This window comes from Macaca mulatta, chromosome 15, assembly GCF_049350105.2.
Source record: "Macaca mulatta isolate MMU2019108-1 chromosome 15, T2T-MMU8v2.0, whole genome shotgun sequence".
Taxonomy (NCBI): domain Eukaryota; kingdom Metazoa; phylum Chordata; class Mammalia; order Primates; family Cercopithecidae; genus Macaca; species Macaca mulatta.
The window spans coordinates 89,904,233-89,925,193 of record NC_133420.1 but is presented as its reverse complement, the minus strand read 5'-3'; the positions used below and the strand labels follow the sequence as shown (position 1 = coordinate 89,925,193).

The window sequence follows — 20,961 nt, the reverse complement described above, 5'->3', positions numbered from 1 at the left end:
CTTTGTCACCCAGCTGGAGTGCAGTGGCATAATCATGGCTCACTGCAGCCTTGACCTCCTGGGCTCAAGTAATCTCACCATGGGCCTCTTGTGTAGCTGAGACTACAGGCACGCACCACCATACCCAGCTAATATTTATATTTTTGTAGAGACAGGGTTTCACCATGTTTCCCAGGCTGGTCTCCCAGACTCAGCAATCTACCCACCTCAGCCTCCCAAAGTGCTGAGATTACAGGTGTGGGCCACGACGCTCAGCCAGCTACACTTGTAAAAAGTATTATTATTTTTTTTTCTTTTTGGCCGGGCGCGGTGGCTCACGTCTGTAATCCGAGCACTTTGGGAGGCCAAGGTGGGAGGATCACAAGGTGAGGAGATCAAGACCATCCTGGCTAATATGGTGAAACCCTGTCTCTACTAAAAATACAAAAAATTAGCCAGGTGTTGTAGAAGGCACATGCTACTCGGAAGGCTGAGGCAGGTGAATGGCCTGAACCTGGGAAGCGGAGCTTGCAGTGAGCCAGCTTGGGCGACAGAGTGAGACTCCGTCTCACAAAAACAAAACAAAACAAAAAAAGTTATTTATTTATTTATTTATTTATTTATTTATTTATTTTTAGTGGCTACCATAAAATTTACTATATGAGTTTGCACTATAGCTTTGTAATATATTTTGAAATCAGGAAGTGTGAGACCTCCAGCTTATTTCTTTTTTTTTCCTAAGATTGTTTTGGCTATTTTGAATCTTTTGTGGTTCCATGTGAAATGTAGTATTGTTTTGCCTAATTCCGTAAAAAACAAGAAAAACCATTGGGGTTTTAATGGGTATAACAATGAATTTATAGATCACTATAGGTAGTATGCACATTTTAAAAACATTAAGTCCTCCAATCCGTGAACTCAGGACGTCTTTGGATTTATTTGTGTCTCTTTAAATTTCTATCATCAATGCTCTGTAGTTTTCAGTATGTGAGTTTTTCATTTCCTTGGTTAAGTTTATTCCTAAGTATTTTACTCTTTTTGGTGCTATTGTAAATGAGATTTTTTCCTTAATTTTCTTTTTGAATGATTCATTCTTAGTTTACAGAAACACAAGTAATTTTTGTATATTGATTTTATAAAACACAACTTTGCTAAATTCATACATTAGTTTTAATAGTTTTAAGGGAAAAACTTCTTGACATTGGTTTTGGCAATGACATTTTGGATACAATACCAAAAGCAGAGGCAACAAAGCTTATTCAGAACAAGAAATAGTCAACAAAATGAAAAGGTAACCTACGAATGGGAGAAAATGTTTGCAAACCATATACATGATAAAGGGCTAATATCCAAAATATATAAGAATATCCTACAATTAAATAGCAAAAACATAAATAACCCAAACAGAAACTGGGCAAAGGGCTTGAATAGACATTTCCCCAAATACAACATTCAAACAGCCACAAGGCATATTAAAAGATGCAAATCAAAATGAAAAATGTGATATCACCTCAAATCTGTTAGGATGGTTTTATTGAGAGAGAGAGAGAGTAAGTGTCAATGAGGGGATAGAGAAATTAGAACTCTTGTACATTGTAGGTGGGAATGTAAAATAGTACAGCTATTATGAAAAACAGTATGCAGGTTCCTTAAAAAATCAAAAATAAAACTTACCATACGATTCAGTAATCCTACTTCTGGATATATATTCTTTTTTTTTTTTTTTTTTTTTTTTTTTTGAGACGGAGTCTCGCTCTGCCGCCCAGGCTGGAGTGCAGTGGCCGGATCTCAGCTCACTGCAGGCTCCGCCTCCCGGGTTCACGCAATTCTCCTGCCTCAGCCTCCCCAGTAGCTGGGACTACAGGCGCCCGCCACCTCGCCCGGCTAGTTTTTTGTATTTTTTAGTAGAGACGGGGTTTCACCGTGTTAGCCAGGATGGTCTCGATCTCCTGACCTCGTGATCCGCCCGCCTCGGCCTCCCAAAGTGCTGGGATTACAGGCTTGAGCCACCGCGCCCGGCCTGGATATATATTCAAAGAATTGCAATGAGAATTTCAGAGCTATCTACCTCCCATGTTCATTGCAGAATGATTCACAATAGCCAAGATACAAAAACAACCAATCTAAATGTCTACTAATAGATAAATGGATAAATGAAAATGTTGTATCTTTATATAATAGAATATTATGTTGCCTTATAAAAGAAGAAAATCTTGTCATTTGCAACAACATGGGTGAATCTGAAGGACATTATCTTAGGCAAAATTTCCCTGCCATGTCACCACCAGACTGTGTTTCTATATTTCTTAAATTTGCGAATTGTATTTTTAGATCAAAATAACTTTTTATGAAATCATAACATTTTTCTTTTGTGATTTGGCACTTTGCAGGTTTTGCGCTATCATATAACTTTCATATCATTTCTGGAGTTATTCTCCAACTAGACTATATATACTCCCTAAAGACAAGAAAATTGTCCTAATTTTTCTCATATTATCCAATGAACTAATACATGCTTTAAACATATTAAGCATTTAATAAATATTTAAAATTTTATTTCTGAGTACAAAATAAGTAAACAGATGGCAGAAAGTGTACTATGGACATAAAAGTTCACCATGTTATATCCTTAAGAGAATTTGTACAATGTGATTTACAAAGTACTAACTCAACTTATTAATTCTAGAATAATGAGGCCAGAAAATATCACCAACTTGCGCTTCATCATCCTGAGTGTATGATTGGATTGAGGCAATGCCATGTTTGGGAATTTCTTAGTGCTTTAAGCAATACATTATTAAAGTTAAATCATTTGGCTAAGAAAAAATTGTGATTCATATATTGTCACTTTTTATATGTATGCTTACATCTATTTTTATGAAAAGTTATCATAAGCTTTTATGAGGTACCTTAATTATACTTATTGGTAAGTATAGGGTAAGTCCTGCTGCAGTAGCAAACAGACCCAAATCTCAAGTAAATATTTATTTCTCACTTACGCTAAAATGTCATAGTCCCTCAGCAAGGACTTTCAGCTCACAATGGGAACTCAGGGATCAAGTCTGATAGAAGAGTCACTACCTTGAATCCTGATAGTCATTGTTTCAGAAAGAAGAAAGCATTCTGTGTGTTTTTGCAACAGTAATTCAATGCTTGTTCCAGAAGTGATATCTAACCCCGCTTAGTATATTGACCAGAACAAACCACAAGGCCCTGCGCACACACAAAAGTTTAATAAGCATAAACCTATATACTAGATATAGTTGGCCAACAACCACATTCTATTACTAATTATATTGAATTCAAACTATGAAGGGATATTAAAAAATTTTCACATACTTGTTTTTGCTTACAGATGCATAATTTATATTTTACAAACAAACATATATCTCAGTGTGTTACTTATATAAAGTCACTGAACTAGTTGGAATAGAAGATGATGAATAAATCTAGGCTTCTTTAGATTTTCTATTTACCATGTTGCGTATTGTAAAGTTTTGTGTCCAGTTTACATTAGGTATGAAAGGTTTTATGTTGAAGATGACATTTGAGCAAAGACTAGGCCTTTTTGTGAGTCAACAACCCTATCCAAGAGATAGTTCAATGTAGAAACATCATCTTTGTATGAATCTAACACTAATCACCTGGTATGCTGAGGTTGAGTTTTTGAGCTCTTGCAGTAAGTATTCACTACATTTTTATTTAACTTGTAAAATATGTTCCTTTCATGGTCTTGGCACTTGTAACAACTTTTCTAATTAAGCCAACTCCTAAAAAATAAATAAGTAGATTCCTTGACATTTAAAAATTGATTGCTTTTTCACCCTGGTTGTTAATGTTTCTTGTAACTTGTAGTTGTTGGTTGTTTGCCAATACTAATAAAATGAGCTCCTTGATCACTAAATATTATTATAGAGACTTTCTATTATGATGCATTTTCTCATTGCTGCTTTTTTCATCCTTCACTATTTGTTTTCAGATTTTTAGTGGTATTTCCATTTGGTGACTGTTGGAGAAAACACCCACATGGGATGAGACATTAGAAAAGAAAGTGCCTCTGAAACAATTGTGCATTCTGAAACTCTCGAACACTTTAAAAAATTGTTCATAGGATCCCTCATAATTGATTGAGCATACATACATTCAATATATCATTTTTTCTAAACACAGTATTTTGAACTTTGAAGTATTTATATTTTTCTATCAGGTGCTATTTGATAGGAATTTTATTTCCTGACTAAAGCTATTTCATAGGTTGAACAAACACAGGTCTTCCAACATAATGCCACGATGTAGACATAATATCAACAGAAAAAAAGAATAATGAACCCACATGTTCTGTCTTCATTTACCAAGTATCCACTTGTCTGAAAGCTTTTACAATAATTTGGCATTTTCACCTATATTCATTTGGACTTTCAAGCACTATGAAGACAGCCAGAAATTTTAGTCAAACATTTATTTACCACAGTTTTCCTCCAGGATATAGACTATTTTTCTTCCGTATGATCAACAGTCTTCAAATATGGTCCCAGAGAGTAAGATAAACAAGAGGAAAGTGAGATAAATGAGAGGAAAACGAAGTACTAGACAATCTTTCACAAGGAACTCAAAATGCTTACAGATTCTACTTTTGCTTTAAGCCTACCCTGGGTCAGTAATCACAGGAAACCAATCCTTTCATATATATTTTCAGGAAAGTGTGTGAAATAAAGTTACCAGTCCTTTCAATGACCAAATATTTCATCCACAGGCCTTCTAGCTACTCTGTGACCTGGCTATGTGCATGCCTGTGTGGATGCCCAGACTGGACAAATCTTAGTGAAAGTGAATACAGACAAGAAGAATGATCATTCTCAGTATGCTGGGTAAGGGAACATCCATTAAACCATGTACTTTTCTATGTATTTAATATACATTAACTCATTTAATTGACACAACTTTGGGGTGAATATCACTTTTAAATTCCATCTTCCATTTGAAGAAATAATCTCATAATTAAAGTGAACAGTCCAAAGATACATAGAAGGTAAATGGTAGAGGTGTCATTTAAGCCTAACTATGACTCCAGTCTTATGTTCTTTTAAAATATGCTGTATCATAAAACAGTTATGAACACTCACCAGGAGCCTCCTGTGTATCTGTATCTATTTGTTTCTGGAACAGCTGTGTTGGGAGATTTCAGAAGCCCAATGTGGCCTGCATCTTTTGGTTTTTTGTTGTTGTTGTTTTTTGAGACGGAGTCTCGCTCTGTCGCCCAGGCTGGAGTGCAGTGGCGCGATCTCGGCTCACTGCAAGCTCCGCCTCCTGGGTTTACGCCATTCTCCTGCCTCAGCCTCCTGAGTAGCTGGGACTACAGGCGCCCGCCACCGCGCCCGGCTAATTTTTTGTATTTTTAGTAAAGACGGGGTTTCACCGTGGTCTCGATATCCTGACCTTGTGATCCGCCCGCCTCGGCCTCCCAAAGTGCTGGGATTACAGGCGTGAGCCACCGCGCCCGGCGTGGCCTGCATCTTATAAGAAAATACTTACCTAAGGGAAAATTTTAGACTTCCCACTACAAAAAGAGGCAACTATTTGTTTACCCCAAGCTTAGGTGATATTGTATTACCTGAGTCGAGTCTGTAGGCTTAGCTACAATGACAGCTTACAATATATGTTTGTAATACCATGCACCTTCTAAATCTCCCTTAGTCTTGCATATGTGACTCGTATGAAGTATGTGAGCCCCTGGCAGGCACCTGTAGACTCATGAACCACATGGGGATTCATCACCTAGGGTTGCTGACCTGCTAAAATGCCTCACATTGAACCAATGAGGTATGGCACTGAGAAAACATCTTCAAATGCCTCTGGTATGTCAAGCAACATATTTTAGTAGAGAAAACCCCACCAAATAAAAGAATGAAGAGTGAGGGTAGATCCCAGGAAAATGAATGGTGGTTGCATTAGCCTTTCTGGAGGCTTCAACAGGGCAGTGGTGAGAATCTTGGTGATGATTCAGTCGTCCAAGAAAGCAGTCAATCATTTTGAAGACTAATATGCATTTTATAATAATGGTTATTACATGAATTTGTGGAGGAGGAGGTGAGAGAGTTATAGCGAAATGCATTTTAAATAGCAAAATATGAGGAGAAATTAAAGTGTTCGTTAATTTTCTAAAAATTAAAACCTTCATATGTACATAAAATCACACAAATATTATGATTAATATTTCTGCATGCATTTTAAAATTCACCACCTGGATGGAAAAAAAAAAGAAAAGAAAGGCAAGGAGTAAGTTATAGGTTTTAGGTCTGAGGCTTCACGGACACTTGGATATACTCGGGTGTTTTATGAAATAAAAGGGAACTGAAAGTCCATCTCAGGTTCCTAAGCCCCAACACAGAGGCATTTCCCCTCATCTAAAGGGAGAAATGAAACAACCCTTCATGTGAAATCTACAGACTGAGACGTCTGAGAATTTGTGTCCTAACAGCTCAGATGAGAAACAACATAACTTATTTAATGCTCAGAGGGACTTTGATGTGAGTGTAGGTGCTAAGGTAGATTGATCATTTGTTCTTTCCTTTGTCCTAGCCAGAATGGCCAAAGACCTACATTCATTGGAATGAATTTTGTGGAACAGTAAATGGAACACAGTACTTCAGCTAGGGTATCTCTAATGTTTTATTTATGTATTTATGTGAAATCTCGTAAAGACCTAGAGAAATAAAATAAGTGTTTTGTCCTTCCTGGCAGAGACTATTTTAATAATACAAGTTGGCTTTTCAGATTTGTTGAGAGAATTTCTATTAAGCAAGTGGAAGCATAGTTTAGGCCTAGTATGTCTCATTTTGGTGATTATTAATTTTTTCTTTAGATTTTAACTAAGTGATTGCTTTTGAAATTAAAACAAAGTGATTGAGGACATTTATTCTTTTTTCCTTTTACACTAGGGTATATACCTTTTGCTTTTAAAGGACAAAATGTTTTTATTTCAACCTTATTTTTGAAGGGTGGCTTCACTGGATATAGGATTCTTGGCTGAAAAAATTCACTCCTCTGCTTCTTATAATACTTTCTATAAATATCACATACCTGCTTTAAATAAGTGAGCAGAAAACTTATTGCCTATTATGGACACTTCAGAGGCACTTTTGAAAGTGATAGTACATGAGCAATGGGATGGGGGCGTGGCTCACTTCTTCAGTGCCCGGCTGCTCAGACCTCTAGGGGAGCATACAGACGGGCAGGCTGTGGGGCTCCGACCCCACGACAGTGTCTAGGGTGAATGTTTACAGCTGAAGCCCCAGTGGGCAGGTGTTACAGGGTGCTCTTTTAGTTTCCCACCTATAGGTGGCTTGTGTTAACCAGCTCAATTAGACCCCCTTCCTTATCACAAGGACAGAGGGATTTCTGTATCCCAGAGTTTCTTGCCTTGGTGTACCGGAAGAATCGGATCACACGTGGGCTTGGGAAATTAGTGCAAGGTTTTATTGAGTGGAAGTAGCTCTCAGCAGATGGGGGAGCCAGAAGGGAGAACTGGTTTTCCCCACGACCAGCTGCTTATGTCTTCTTCCATTGACATGTTCCTCTTGCTGTCCAGCAGCTTCTATCCTTACCTTGCTAGGGTCTTGGGTTTCTACAGGCCCAGGATGGGGGTTGTGGCAGGCCAGGGTGGTCTCGGAAAATGCAACATTTGGGCACGAAGGCAGAAGTGCCTGTCCTCACCTAGGTCCGTGGGGATGGAGCTTTAGCCAGGGACCACACCGTCCTCTACTCAGCCCTTCCCTTCCCCTCTTCTGTATCATTTAAAGGGACTACTCTCTTCCCTTCTCAGCACTAATGTATCAATATATCTACATGTATAGCATACTAATAATTGCACTGGGAGAAGAGACATGAACTAGGACTGTCCAAATAAACTAAGATGTATGGTTACCTTAGTTTTAAGCATCAGTCAGGTACTAAAGAGAAAGCAATGGTGAATGATTCCAAGGCTTCATTCAATCACAGGCTTGTTCTCATATACAAGTTTACGAAGAAACATGATTGCAAAAACAGATTGTAACAGGAAAGTTTTAAATATACGAGCCAAAAACTGCCATCAAAAAGTTTTTTAAAAAATCTTTTATTCCTGTAATTATAGGTATTAGTCTAAGGAAAGTAAGTAGCATGTGTATACTAATGCATTTTGTTAATTTCTCGAAGATAATTTCTCAAACACTTAGAAAGAATAAATAATAAAACAGGCTTTCTGAAATAATGAGTATAAGGGAATGCAATAATATTGCCACTCTTCTGAAAAAAAAATATTTCAAAGTGAGTATTTTAATCAGGATCATTAGGGAGAGTTGGTACTGAACAATAAATCAGTGTGGGAGAAAAAATATATATGCATATATTTCAGTTTGTAATAGGAGTCTATGGGTTTGTCTCTGACTTTGGGCAAGCAACTGAACATTTTCTGGGCCTCATTTTTCTCATTTATGAAATGAATATAATAACAGTGCCTCCATTATAAGGTTGTGGTGAGGATTAAATTTGATAATATATGTAAAACATGTAAAATAGGGATAATATATAGCTAGTAGCATACTGCTTAGCGATTGCTCTTATTATGTTCTCAAAAATAGTAAACGCCACTGGGCGCAGTGGCTCTTGCCTGTAATCCCAGCACTTTGGGAGGCCGAGGCAGTTGGATCACCTGAGATCAGGAGTTCGAGATAAGCCTGACCAATACGGTGAAACCCCATCTCTACTAAAAATACAAAATTAGCCAGGCGTGGTAGCGCATGCCTGTAATCCCAGATACTCTGGAGGCTGCACTCCAGCTTGGGCCACAAGAATGAAACTCTGTCGGCCGGGCGCGGTGGCTCAAGCCTGTAATCCCAGCACTTTGCGAGGCCGAGACGGGTGGATCACGAGGTCAGGAGTTCGAGACCATCCTGGCTAACACGGTGAAACCCCGTCTCTACTAAAAAATACAAAAAACTAGCCGGGCGAGGTGGCGGGCGCCTGTAGTCCCGGCTACTCGGGAGGCTGAGGCAGGAGAATGGCGTAAAAACCCGGGAGGCAGAGCTTGCAGTGAGCTGAGATCCGGCCACTGCACTCCAGCCTGGGTGACACAGCGAGACTCCGTCTCAAAAAAAAAAAAAAAAAAAAAAAAAAAAGAATGAAACTCTGTCTCAAAAAAAAAATTAATTAATAATAATAATAATAAAATGTTAATTATATGTTCCAGTAATTTATCTTTAATTTTCACCTTTTATACTTGCCTCATATAAAATGACATACACTAACCACTGACAAGACTTGAATATATATTCATGTATATTATGCTGTAAAGAAAACCATTTGGTACTGTACCTAACAGGCAGTCATTCTAGCAACAACTAAGTAGGGAATCCTTGAATAGAGTCTTAGAATATTCATTTACTTGTCTATTTCTATAATTTGATTGTTGTCCATTTGTGCAGCAAATAGTTACTGAACATGCACTCTGTACCAGAGGCTGGGGATACAGAAGGGAATATTCTAAACAAAGTCACTCCTTTCTTAAGGTTTCTATAGTTTCTATATATTCTAGTATTAAAAGCTGGACAAATAAATAGATTTATAAAAGGCAAGGTAGGTTAGTGCTCTGGAGGCAATGGAAAGTAGATTAAGAGCATTAAGTGGGATAAGAAGAGACAGAGGTGAGAGAAAAGCATTGCGGTAGGGTGACATTTCAGCAGAGACCTGAAGGTTGCTAGGGGAAGTCACATGCTGTTATGTGAGAAAGCACTCCAGGTACAGAGAGCAGAGGCCAAATTCCTCAAGCCTGACATTGGTTGGGGATTCCTGAGGCAGCAGGGAAGCCGGATTAGCTTAAACAGGTGAAAGAGGAAGATGGAGGTGGGAAACCATGTCAGACAGGAGACTAGAGGATGGGCAACTTTGAAGCCCATTGTAAGAACTTTGGTTTTCATTCTGAGTAAGATTAATGATCCATTGGAGAGTTTTGAGCAAAGATTATGTGAATTAGAATACAGAAGTACTTAGATTTTTACTTTAAAAATACTTAAGAGAAATGGGAAAACAAATTCTCGGGCTCCATGAAACACTCATCAGTCAATGGTAGGTCCTGCCTTGGGGTTCTCCAGGCCGTCTAAACAGCTTTCTAATGTACCAAAGTATTCGTAGCAACAATAAAAGATAAGAGAGTAAGAGAAAAGAAGAACATATTTTTTAAAAATTAAAAATGTGTTATTATTATTATTATTGCCTTAGGACAGGTAAAAGAGGTAAGAGATCGAGGAGGTAATTCTTGGACAAGTAGATCCCATTACAACTTTTAATACAGTCACAGATGCTTTACAGGAGCAACTGAAGCAGACTTAGTACTGCTTTTAAGGAGGACAGTAGGCACAGTCTTATCAAGTTCTGAATTTCCTCACTTTGTCAAGCAGTTGCTGTGTGACTTTGAAAGAGTTATTAATACATAAGTAACCTGTGTTTGTTTCCTCATCTGTGAAATTCAGTAAAACTATCTTACATGCTGGTTGTGAGGGGTAGTTGCTTGGCACATAGTAATCACAGACAAGTGTTTGCTGTCACTGATAACAGGATTGGATTTCTAAGAAGATAGTGTTGATTGCAAGATGGTGTTTATCAAGATATCTTGATAAGATGGATAGTTTTTATTGTGAGATGCATTATTGAGGGTTGCTTTAAGGATAAGAGATTACATTAAGTGCACTAACTGACTTTTAAATCTAATTTTAAGAAATGTCAAATATGAATAGAAATGGGAAATAAATGGAGGGTTTATGATCACTGATATTCTATATATGCTACACATTTACTGCTTTATCATTTAAAATAAGCCTCCAAATTGAAAGTGAGTCAACATTCGACATATCATCAATATTTTCCAAGGAATAATTTGTGTAACCAGTTTTCAAAACTAGAGGCTATAAATTACTCTGATTTTTAAATGATATTGATAAACAAGGAGACATTTCAGTTTTTAAATGACAACAATGTGATTATTGAAATAAAAAAATATAAGACTTGATTTGACTAATGGGTAAAACATGAGCACCACTAGGTAAGACTTTCTACCATGACACTATCTTAAATTAGAAGTCACTAATTATGTATGCATGTGCCAAAATAAAACTGTTCTAACAAATGATGAATTTACATACACAATGATTTTAATCAAGGCACTTCTTTGATTGTACAATTATCTGTTTTGCATACACAAAATTTGAATTCCGTACATGTGAGTCCTCATTTGTATATGCACCAAATTATTTTGTTGGTGCAACTTAGAAATCTCTACTTGATATATTAGGGCATTATTCCTCTTCCATTTATAGTAAAATGTTTTCAGTTTTTATTAAGTAGTAAAACCAAACTCCCTGGAAGAACATGGGAAGTGGGCCCTGCTTCTAGTCATAATAGAGGGAAACGCCACTATATTTCCATTCTGTGTTAAGAAAAAGCAAAAAGTTTCTTCCACACACAGTTTGCTCCTTTCTGCCTTATTTGGAATGTATCTCAAAATTTAAAGAAGACTTTGGTTTACAGAGAGAATCCTTGAGTGGCAATCATATTGAGTTTGCTTGATTTTCAACATTGTTAGTCCATAAATGATGAGAGTAGGGTGTTGATCCTTACTATTCTTAAGCAACAGAGAAAATTTACAGCTGTTGAAAAGTACCAAATTTATAGTCCTGGAGACAAATATTCTCTGTAGAGTTCCTGAAAAAAGAAATAGCCAGAAAAGCAGTGAGGCAAAACTGATTATTTCATTATGGTCTTCCTGGACAACTGCGACTCCCCTTGGCCCTCATCGAGAGCAGTGTGCTACATACAGTAATCTGGGTGCGTTGATGACCGCAGTGATAAAGCTCTTAGTAAGTGGGATGTTTGTTTTGTTAAGTCATCCTGACAGGCCCACTGGGACGTAAACTTGCTTACAATGCAACGTTATTCACAACCTCAAAATGAGACTTCTGTACGGTACACATAGGTCATTGGTAACAGCAGAAATCTTAGCTTTTGAATCATTCAAATCAAGATCTTTTCTGCATCTTTGGGTTTGGTCTTGAGGATTCAACTGAGATAAAATTGTCTAGTATCAGTAGATACAAAATTACCACGGTCCCTCTGTTGTCTACCTGCCTGCATATGTGTCCTTGCAAAAATGGGATCCTATGTTAGGCCAAGAGTAGAATTCTAGTTTGTAAATTTTCAGTTTCACCATCTTTGCTGTGACTCTAGCCTAATTTGATAATCAGGCTATAAAGAGATCCTTTCAAATTCTCTGAATTTTTGAACTTTGAACCTTGCAATTTATCTAACACTGGATTTTCTATAATGCATTTCTTCCTGGCTACATAGATGACCCACTGTTATTGGAATAATCCCAGGTCAAATTGTCTATGATGTGTCTTCAACAATATTTTGTAGTCTGCTTTCTTCCAGTGATCACTTTCAATCTCCTCAGGGAGGGAATATGCTATAGTAGTGAAACTATAGTACAGTAATTAGAGTCAGCCACATTGACACGGCTAGGTAAAAAGGGATCCCTGGAGAACTTCTGACCAATCTGCACACTTGGAGAATGGGATGGAGCCATGGAAGTTCCTGTCATTTGTAGAGGGGAGGAGTCTGGTCTCTTAAGTTCCTGTGTGATGGGGCAGGAGCTGGTTAATTGGCTTCCCTCTTGCTCTGCTGAAGGTTTTTCTCTTTTTCCTTTTTCACCCAATAAATTGTTTTTCTCACCCTTCTATGTGTCCACAAACCTAATCTTTCCTGGCTGTGTGACAAGAACCTGGTTTTAGCTAAACTGAGGAGAAAGCCCTGCAACAATATCTGGTGTGATAGACTGAACCATGCCTCCAGGTATGCTTACACTTGTCATCTTCCTGATTAACTCTGGGCTTTTCATGTAACTTATTTTGACCAATGGGATGTTAGCAAGCTTGATACCAGGATAGGCACTGTGCAAAACTCCTTGGAGCTGAGCTGCATGCTGTGTGAAAAACCATGCTAGTCTGCTCTATAGAAAGGACATATGGACAGCCGTTGGAAGATGACTCACCATATAGAAAGAGGGGCCTCATGGGAAAGAACTGAGACCCCCAGTTAATCTCTTAGCTGAATATAGTTGCATGAGGGATCCTTATTGACACTTATTGGAGTGGAATAACTGCACAGTCAATCTACTCTCAGCATCATGAGGAATAACAAATTGTTATTTTAAGCCACTGAGATTTAGGGAGGTTTCTTCCATAGCAATAGATAATTGATATATTTTGGGTTAAATTCAGCCTCCGTTATTTGCTGAGCTATGTGACTTCGGTGAGTAGTTTAAGCTTTCTAATCCTCAGATTCTTGAGCTCTAAAATATATTATTATTTCCACAAGGCTGTGGAATGGATTAAATACTGAATATAAATAATTTAGCACAAGGCCTGAGCTATAGTAAGTGCTTAATAAGTGGTAGCAATTACCATCAATTTCATCATTTCAGTCAACATCACCATTATCACAAATATCATAACTACTAGTACCCATGCCAACACAAACACCGCAACATTGCCACCAATACTTTCCTGATAGTGCTTTCATGATGCCCTACTGCCATGGGGAGAATCAATCTTTTTCATTAAGATATTTTTAAACCATATATATATTTATACATACACACACAACTTTTATTTTTTAAACCATTCATATGCACAAAACTTTTATTATGTTAAAAGATGATGTAAAGTAATAAAAATAAGTTATTTACATGTCCCTTTACATCATTTAATCAGATTACTAAACAGGTAAAGAGATTTGACAAAATCATTCTGAAAGCAAATGGAATGGCTATATTTGAATTCTATGTCTTCATGTCATGAATGTTGAGGCCTTTTAAAAAATTCTGGCTGTTCTAAAAATAAGAACTTGTGTATCTCACTAAAAGGACATCTCCATAGGGGAAGAGATTTTATTGCCTTTAGTGCTCTATTCCTAGTACCTTAAAAATTGCCTAGTATATAAGAGCTCCTCCAGAAGCATTTGTTGAATACATGGATCAATTCACAACTTATTGGAAGTTTACAGAACATTTATTGTGGAGCCAGAGTATCTGGGTTTGAATCTCAGTTCTAACACTTACCAGTTAAGTAAATTTTAACAATTTAATATTTTTGTGCCCCAGTTTTATTATACGTTAAGAGGGTAATAATAGCACATATTATTTAGGATTTTCCTTATAAATGTGAAACTCTGAACGGTGCCTGGCAAATAGTCATCAGCATGTAACTCTTAGTTATTATTATTATCTTGTTATATTGAGCTTTATTAATGCATAGAATAGTATATGTATGCATATTGAAAGAAAGTCAAGAAAGATGGTGTTGTGTGGTCTAAAACAATCGCTTCCAAGCTCCATTTCTGATTAGAATCACCTGGGATGATTATTAAAATTCAGATCCCTTCCCCCTCTACTCCTCCTTCCATGCTCTATATTTGTAACAATTGCACCAAAGATCATGTTTGCATAGTCAGCTTTGGAATGCAGTGAAATCAAATGAATTTTAATAATGCATGTTCAGGTACCATATAATTTAATTAGAGAAGATATTTTGGTACAGGGGTTTTTCCATTGACCTATAAATTCAATCCTGTGGGGAGCTGCGCATTCTACCGTGTCTCTACCATGTGCCATTAGGATGTCTCCTCTCTCCTTTCTTCCTTTCCTCTTTCTTCCCGCATCCTTAGAGAGAAGATGACTACTCCCAGGTGACGCTGACCCTCCCAGGAACATGAAAAAAGTATGGCGTCTAGTAGGTCCTTGCTACTCAAAGTGTGGTCCACAAAGCAGCAACATAAACATCACTTGAGAACTTGTTGAAAATGTAAAATTACAGGCCCTAATGTTAGGGATTTTCAACTCCATTTCCTGATGTAATCACCAGGGAGCTAAAGCATCAAAGTTTAGCTGTTAGGCTTCATTTACTTTGAGAGACTCTGAGGTAATTGGTTTGGGTAGTACCCAGATCTAACTAGCCTTTTCGACTCCACAGTTGATTCTGATATGTAACCTGGTTTAAGAAAGGAGAGTTTTAGCAGAAAACTTCAATTGATTTTGAAACTTCTACTTCTATGGCCTTCTTCAAGTGCCTACAAGACTCTGGGTTTCAGAAAATTCTTCAGATTTCCTTGCACCAGTGGGCCAGTGGCAGATTTCCTTATACCAATTTCCTCTTGGCCCCATTATTCATGGTTACTAACCAACCCCACTAACTTTGCCATCTACCCCCTTTTCTCTGTAATCTTGAGATCTGCACAAGCTGAACAATCAGACTAGAAAGCATTCATAATGTCAGTAGGAATGTGGTATGAAAACAAAAGCATTTTGTCACATTTTCAAGCAAAACTCAAGTACTTTCGAGCATAATAATGATGATAATGTCCGCTTGTATTATGGTTAGGACTATCTACACCCACAACCATTGTTGTTGCTTTTTGTAATTAGACTATTACAAAGTGATATGATTGCCTTTGAATAGATTGCAGTATTAGAATAATGTATTTATATTTTTGTAAAATCTTGTATTTTGTTCACTCAAAAATTACTTGACTGAAAGAGATTGACTTTTTAAAATCCTTTACAGTTTACCCTGGAATAATTAGGCAATAAGAGGGAAACCAGATATAGAAGCTAGTCAAGACCCAGTTCTTTTTGTATGTGACTGAACTAAAACAGTATTTTTGCTGTAATCTTAAGATAATCTTTGAACAGTGAATCAGAAGCACTAAAAGTCAAATCCAAATCAAACATTTGAAAATTAATGTCTTGATTGAAGTCCCTTGGGGAGGAGTCAAAGGAAGAGAGTTATTTATATACTACCTTACTATTTACAGTGTGGTTTTTAAACCAGCAGCTTTGCATCACCTGGGAGCTTACAGAAATCAGATTATTAGGCCCTACTTCAGCTCAGATTCTCAATCAGAATCTGCGTTTTGAAAAGATAGCCCACATTACTCATAGACATATTAAGGTTTGAGAAGCACCAATGTAATATACAGTAAGGCTTTTAATTTTTTTCTTCAACATTTGCTTTTTCTTAAGTCACACCACACACAGCATCCCATACAGTTGCTCTATTATTTCTTATCCAAAACCTATGTAAATTTTTTACACCTTCAAACTTGTTATCCTCCTGCCAACCAGCTCCCACTCTGGCCATTTCTTATTTTACCAAGCAGTCTAGTCTGAGGGAAGGGGGAGGATGCTATACAAAGACATTCTTTCATAACATTTTCCTTATCACAATTGAATAGGAACAAAAAATGCAACACTTTCTCTCAGTATGCTCTAAACTGGTAAACTCTCAAGAAGTAAAATGAGTAACAATTTTATGTAGTCTTCTTTTTGTAAGTCTGGCAGTGTGCAGAGAATCCTTGAAAATACCAGTTTACCAGTACTGTGAAAGCACACAAATATGTTGTGTTTATTCTTCCAAGAGAGACATAAATGGGTAGCAACTTCTCCAGAGATGAACTATATTGATCCAAGTTACACCCACTCATCTTAGTTTCCAATGAATAATCATAGCAATATAAGGCAATTATGTAAGCTAAGGAATGTAAATTCTTTTTCTTCTTTCTCTTATTGTAAGGATAATAGAGAAAACAAAAAATAATTTTTGTGTCAGTATACACTGGGTATTCTGCCATCAATCTAAAAACTATAAAGTATTTCTTATAACTACTAAAAGAGTAACTAACAACAGGATATTACTTTTCCAGTTGATTGAAAGATTGTTAAACTTTGAGTAAGTGAAGCATCTGTGAAAATAAACATCTCTGTTGACAAAATCTGGTTGAAAACTAAAGTCTTAGTTTTAATTGAAAAGAAACAAAACATCCTAAAATTCCTAATGGATTGCCAAAAGGAAACTCATTCAAAGAATTTAACCGAAGATTTTACGGGTAAAATAAATCCTTTGGAATATCAAAAAGAAAAGTATTCCGTGCAGACATAAGATGAGCAAAATAAACTTACCACAGTTGTTCAGTTAATGGACAGGCACCATCATCTGAAACAACAAAAATGTATTTTGTTATTGTGATCATAAAAACTATCAAAACCTTTCAAATTGTCTTCAAACACATGTTATGAACATATCTATAGAAGTAAAATTAAGTAAGCAATGAAGATATATTGTCTGATCTCAATTATTTATTTCAAATGAAAGTGTTTCATCACCACCATTTTAGGATTAAAACAGATTATTAGTTGTTTATTAAAAAATCTTTTTTATAGGCATACCTGGCATATATATGTATTGCACCAATATTTTCTTCTGATATATGAGTTTAAAAGGCAGGCAGAAATACAGAGTCATCTCTTTAATACAATCTTGGTCCTGGCACAAATACAATCTTGAAATACTTGTCCTAATACTCAGTTCTGATAGTGCCATATACACCACCTTCCTGAGCTCAAAAATTCTCTTTGTTGTCCACTCAAAACAAACTATTTAGCATAGCATTCAGGAGCTTTAGTAAGTTGCTCCTATTCTAACTTTTTATGATTGTTTTCTATAATTCTCCAATGCATACTCATGCTACTTTTCAAGTTTATCTCCCATTATTTTCCCTTGTGCTCTAGTCTCGAATTGTAAACCCACCTTCCCTTCCTTTCTTCCTTCCTTCTTTCCATACTTCAGTTTACTCCATTTGCTCTGCCTCAATATTTTTTTTCTAGCTATTCCTTATGGCCAGCTCAATTAACATCTCTTCAAAAGAGCTTGTCTTGACACCTAGAGAAGAAATTATTCTCTTTCTAGATGTTTCTACCATATTTTATACATTTATTACAGTACTTTATCAGATTCTATTTTGTGTGTTGAGCCCATATTGGTGTTTATGCCTTAACCCTGTTCATTGTTTCCTACCCAGAAGACTTCTTGCTATGCCTCTGAAGTAAGAGATGTCCAGAAGATGCTAGTTGAGCTAAAGGAAACAATGTATTTAGTGTATAGATAGCATATGGTAGACATTTTCTATATTTTGTCAATCATTCTTTAAGTGAAAAGGGCAATTTCTATTGTAGTTTCTGCTAATAAAATTTGACTGTTAAAGACATAGTAATATACCCTATGAATAAAACTTTTTAGTTTCACAAAAAATAAAGAAATTGAGGGTGAAAAATGTTCTTCACTGATAAATGATTTTTAGAAAAATTCTTTAAGACTTTTTCTACCATATGGGAATACATTTTCTTTTTATATTTTCTAGATTTAAAAAACATGTTTTTCCCCCACGGGGTTAAATTTTGTATGGAAAGTTAGTGTTTTGAAGAACAGTGACAGATTTGCTTTGAACTATGAACATGGTCACCCCAGCACCAAGATGGAAGTTACTAGCATAATCTTAGAAAACAGAACTTATCTTCTTATGGAGAATGAAATAATAACATTGCCTTGTTGGTAATTTTATACTCCTAGCCAACTATGCCAGATCAGACTCTGCCTATATGAAGCATACAGGTGTATTACATACCCACAGTGTCTCATACTTCACTATTCTTCTGGACCCACAATCACTTTAGACTTCAAAATGTTGGCAAACCATTCTGTGTAGTTACTTGTATTAAGGTTTTCTGCGTTGTTTGCCTAAAAAAATTATCAATCCACTATTCTGCTATTTCATTAAGAACTTTTCTTACTGGTTCATACAATATATTATATATCAAGAGAAGGTATTATGGAATAAAATCTTAAATAACAGAAGTAAAAACTTGTACATAAGTATTTAAAATAAAAGCACTGGTTTCTTAATTTGGTAAGAGGGAGGACTTTATTAGGTTATTTGTACCTAAGCATGGAATGTGATATTTCAACATTCAGCTTCTCAGATTTTGTGCTCTTCATTCCAATCCCCTCTAGTTCTCATCATAGGAGGAACATGACTTAACACACAATTATGATTTTTCTCCAAAGTTTTTGTGATTTAAAGACACCCCTAGAGTAGAATAATACTCAGTAATTTAAAATGTGCTGTTAGTCTGAGTCTACATCTAGATTATTAGTGGACATTTTCCTCTCCAAAGGCCAAAGTTTTCCAGGTGTTCTGATATGGTTTGACCATGTCCCTACCTAAAACTCATCTGAAATTGTAGCTCCCATAATTCCCACATATTGTGGTAGAGATCCAGTGAGAGTAATTGAATCATGGGGGTGGGTCTTTACCATGCAGTTCTCATGATAGTGAATAGGTGTCATGAGATCTGATGATTTTATACAGGGGGGTTCCCCTGCACACGCTACCTTGCTTGCTGCCATGTAAGACATGACTTTGCTCCTGTTCCTCATTCACCTTCCACCATGACTGTGAGGCCTCCCCAGTCATGTGGAACTGTGAATCAATTAAACATCTTTCTTTTGCTAAATTATCCAGTAAACATCTTTCCTTTACTAAATTACTCAGTCTTGGGTATTCCTTTATTAGCAGCGTAAGAACAGACTAATACATGATCTAAATAGAATAATCAGTAATCATGGAAGTACCCTTAGAAATATTAATAAAAGTGAATTGAATTTTTGTTATAATTATTAATTCCTATCATCTATATTATTTTGACTTTCCTAAAAAAATAGAATGTGGACCTAACTTTACCTACTGATTTTTTTTTTGGACTGGCACTAGTAGATCAGTAAATAGAAAAATATCAGTTGTAAGTACCCATTGATTTATTGCTGCCTTACACTTCCGTGCCAGAGGTAATATAGTTGGGCAAGGAACTGCAGAGATCTATGGCTCCCTATAAATAATGACTCAATGGCAGTCTTCTATTTTACTCAAATGGTAACCAAAATTTAAATAAGAAACTCTCCCTGGAGAGAAACATAAAGCAGGGAATATTTAAATGTCCCCAGTATCTGTTCTGAGGGCATTTAAAAGGAGATTTTCTTTCACATGATTGAAAACACCAGATAATAGGACCAATCAAAATCTGTCCTTCTAATACTACAACATAGTTTCAATGATCTATATTTGTTAACTGCGGATCTAATTCACTTCCTTTATCCAACCCCCACAATTTTTTTCAGGCCAAGTATCTTTTCCATTCATTTCCACCACATCTCTCCACCTACTATAGAATTTTGATTAGGTCCTGAGAGTGGCATCTGAAAAATACAGAAATCCTAACAGTTAAAACAGATAATCACTAAATGTATAACAATTGATTGAGAGAAGAAGGAAGATACTGTAAACAATTTTGGAGCTTTTGCTTTGACTCTAGCAATGCTGGTAAGAGTGAGGAAATAGAGTCAAAGCAAATCAAGTGATTTATGGACAGCATATGCACCTACAGAAAGTTTCTCTTAAAAGAAGTTTCCTGAGAACCTTTCAGATGCAAATTTATTCAAATATCATTTAGAATTACCCATCCACTTCTCCATATTCAACCATTTAATTCTTATAAAGGGTGTCTATTTTCTATAAAAGAATCCTGGCATTTGAATGCAGGAACAGAATACTAAGTTGGATATTGTCCCAATATTGTGATCATATGATTTGTTGGAAAATAAAGCAAAGAAAAAATTAAATATGTATTATTACCTTCTCTGTATATCTGTACTAGGCAGGTGGTAGGAATAAGCCAGCTATTTCAGTATTGACTTGTGGAACCAATTATAGAAATAATTATAAAAGTAAATGCGAATAGGTACCCATTCTGGGCATAGAAAATTATTTTTGCAATGCCATTCTTATGAGTTTCAATAATATAACTGAAATACATGCATGCAGATATAATACATATAATCTGTCTCTATCACACACACATACACATATGCACACATACATACAGATATATATACACAAGTCATCAGAGAAATCTCCCTCTTTTCTAATTACATCAGATATCTCTTTCCTTTGGCATTTCCTTTTTCTCATATCCAAACTCCATTCCTTATCTCTCATATCAGTCAGGAG

At 36.3% G+C, this 20,961-nt stretch overlaps 2 long non-coding RNA genes across 3 annotated transcripts in view; one reads left to right on the top strand and one right to left on the bottom strand.

Annotated features, from left to right (window-relative positions):
• The window catches only part of LOC144334859 (uncharacterized), a 1,627,235-nt gene that overhangs the window by 372,657 nt on the left and 1,233,617 nt on the right, over positions 1-20,961 (bottom strand). Inside the window, exon 8 of one of the 2 annotated variants that reach the window (XR_013405115.1) lies at positions 17,021-17,054. This is a non-coding gene — a long non-coding RNA (uncharacterized LOC144334859). Of the gene's footprint in view, positions 1-16,073; positions 17,055-20,961 lie in introns of those variants that run through there. The other variant, XR_013405114.1, reaches the window with a different exon arrangement.
• LOC144334860 (uncharacterized) overlaps positions 4,728-20,961 on the top strand; it is a 125,918-nt gene continuing 109,684 nt past the window's right edge. Inside the window, exon 1 of the long non-coding RNA XR_013405116.1 lies at positions 4,728-4,847. This is a non-coding gene — a long non-coding RNA (uncharacterized LOC144334860). The remainder of the gene's footprint in view (positions 4,848-20,961) is intronic.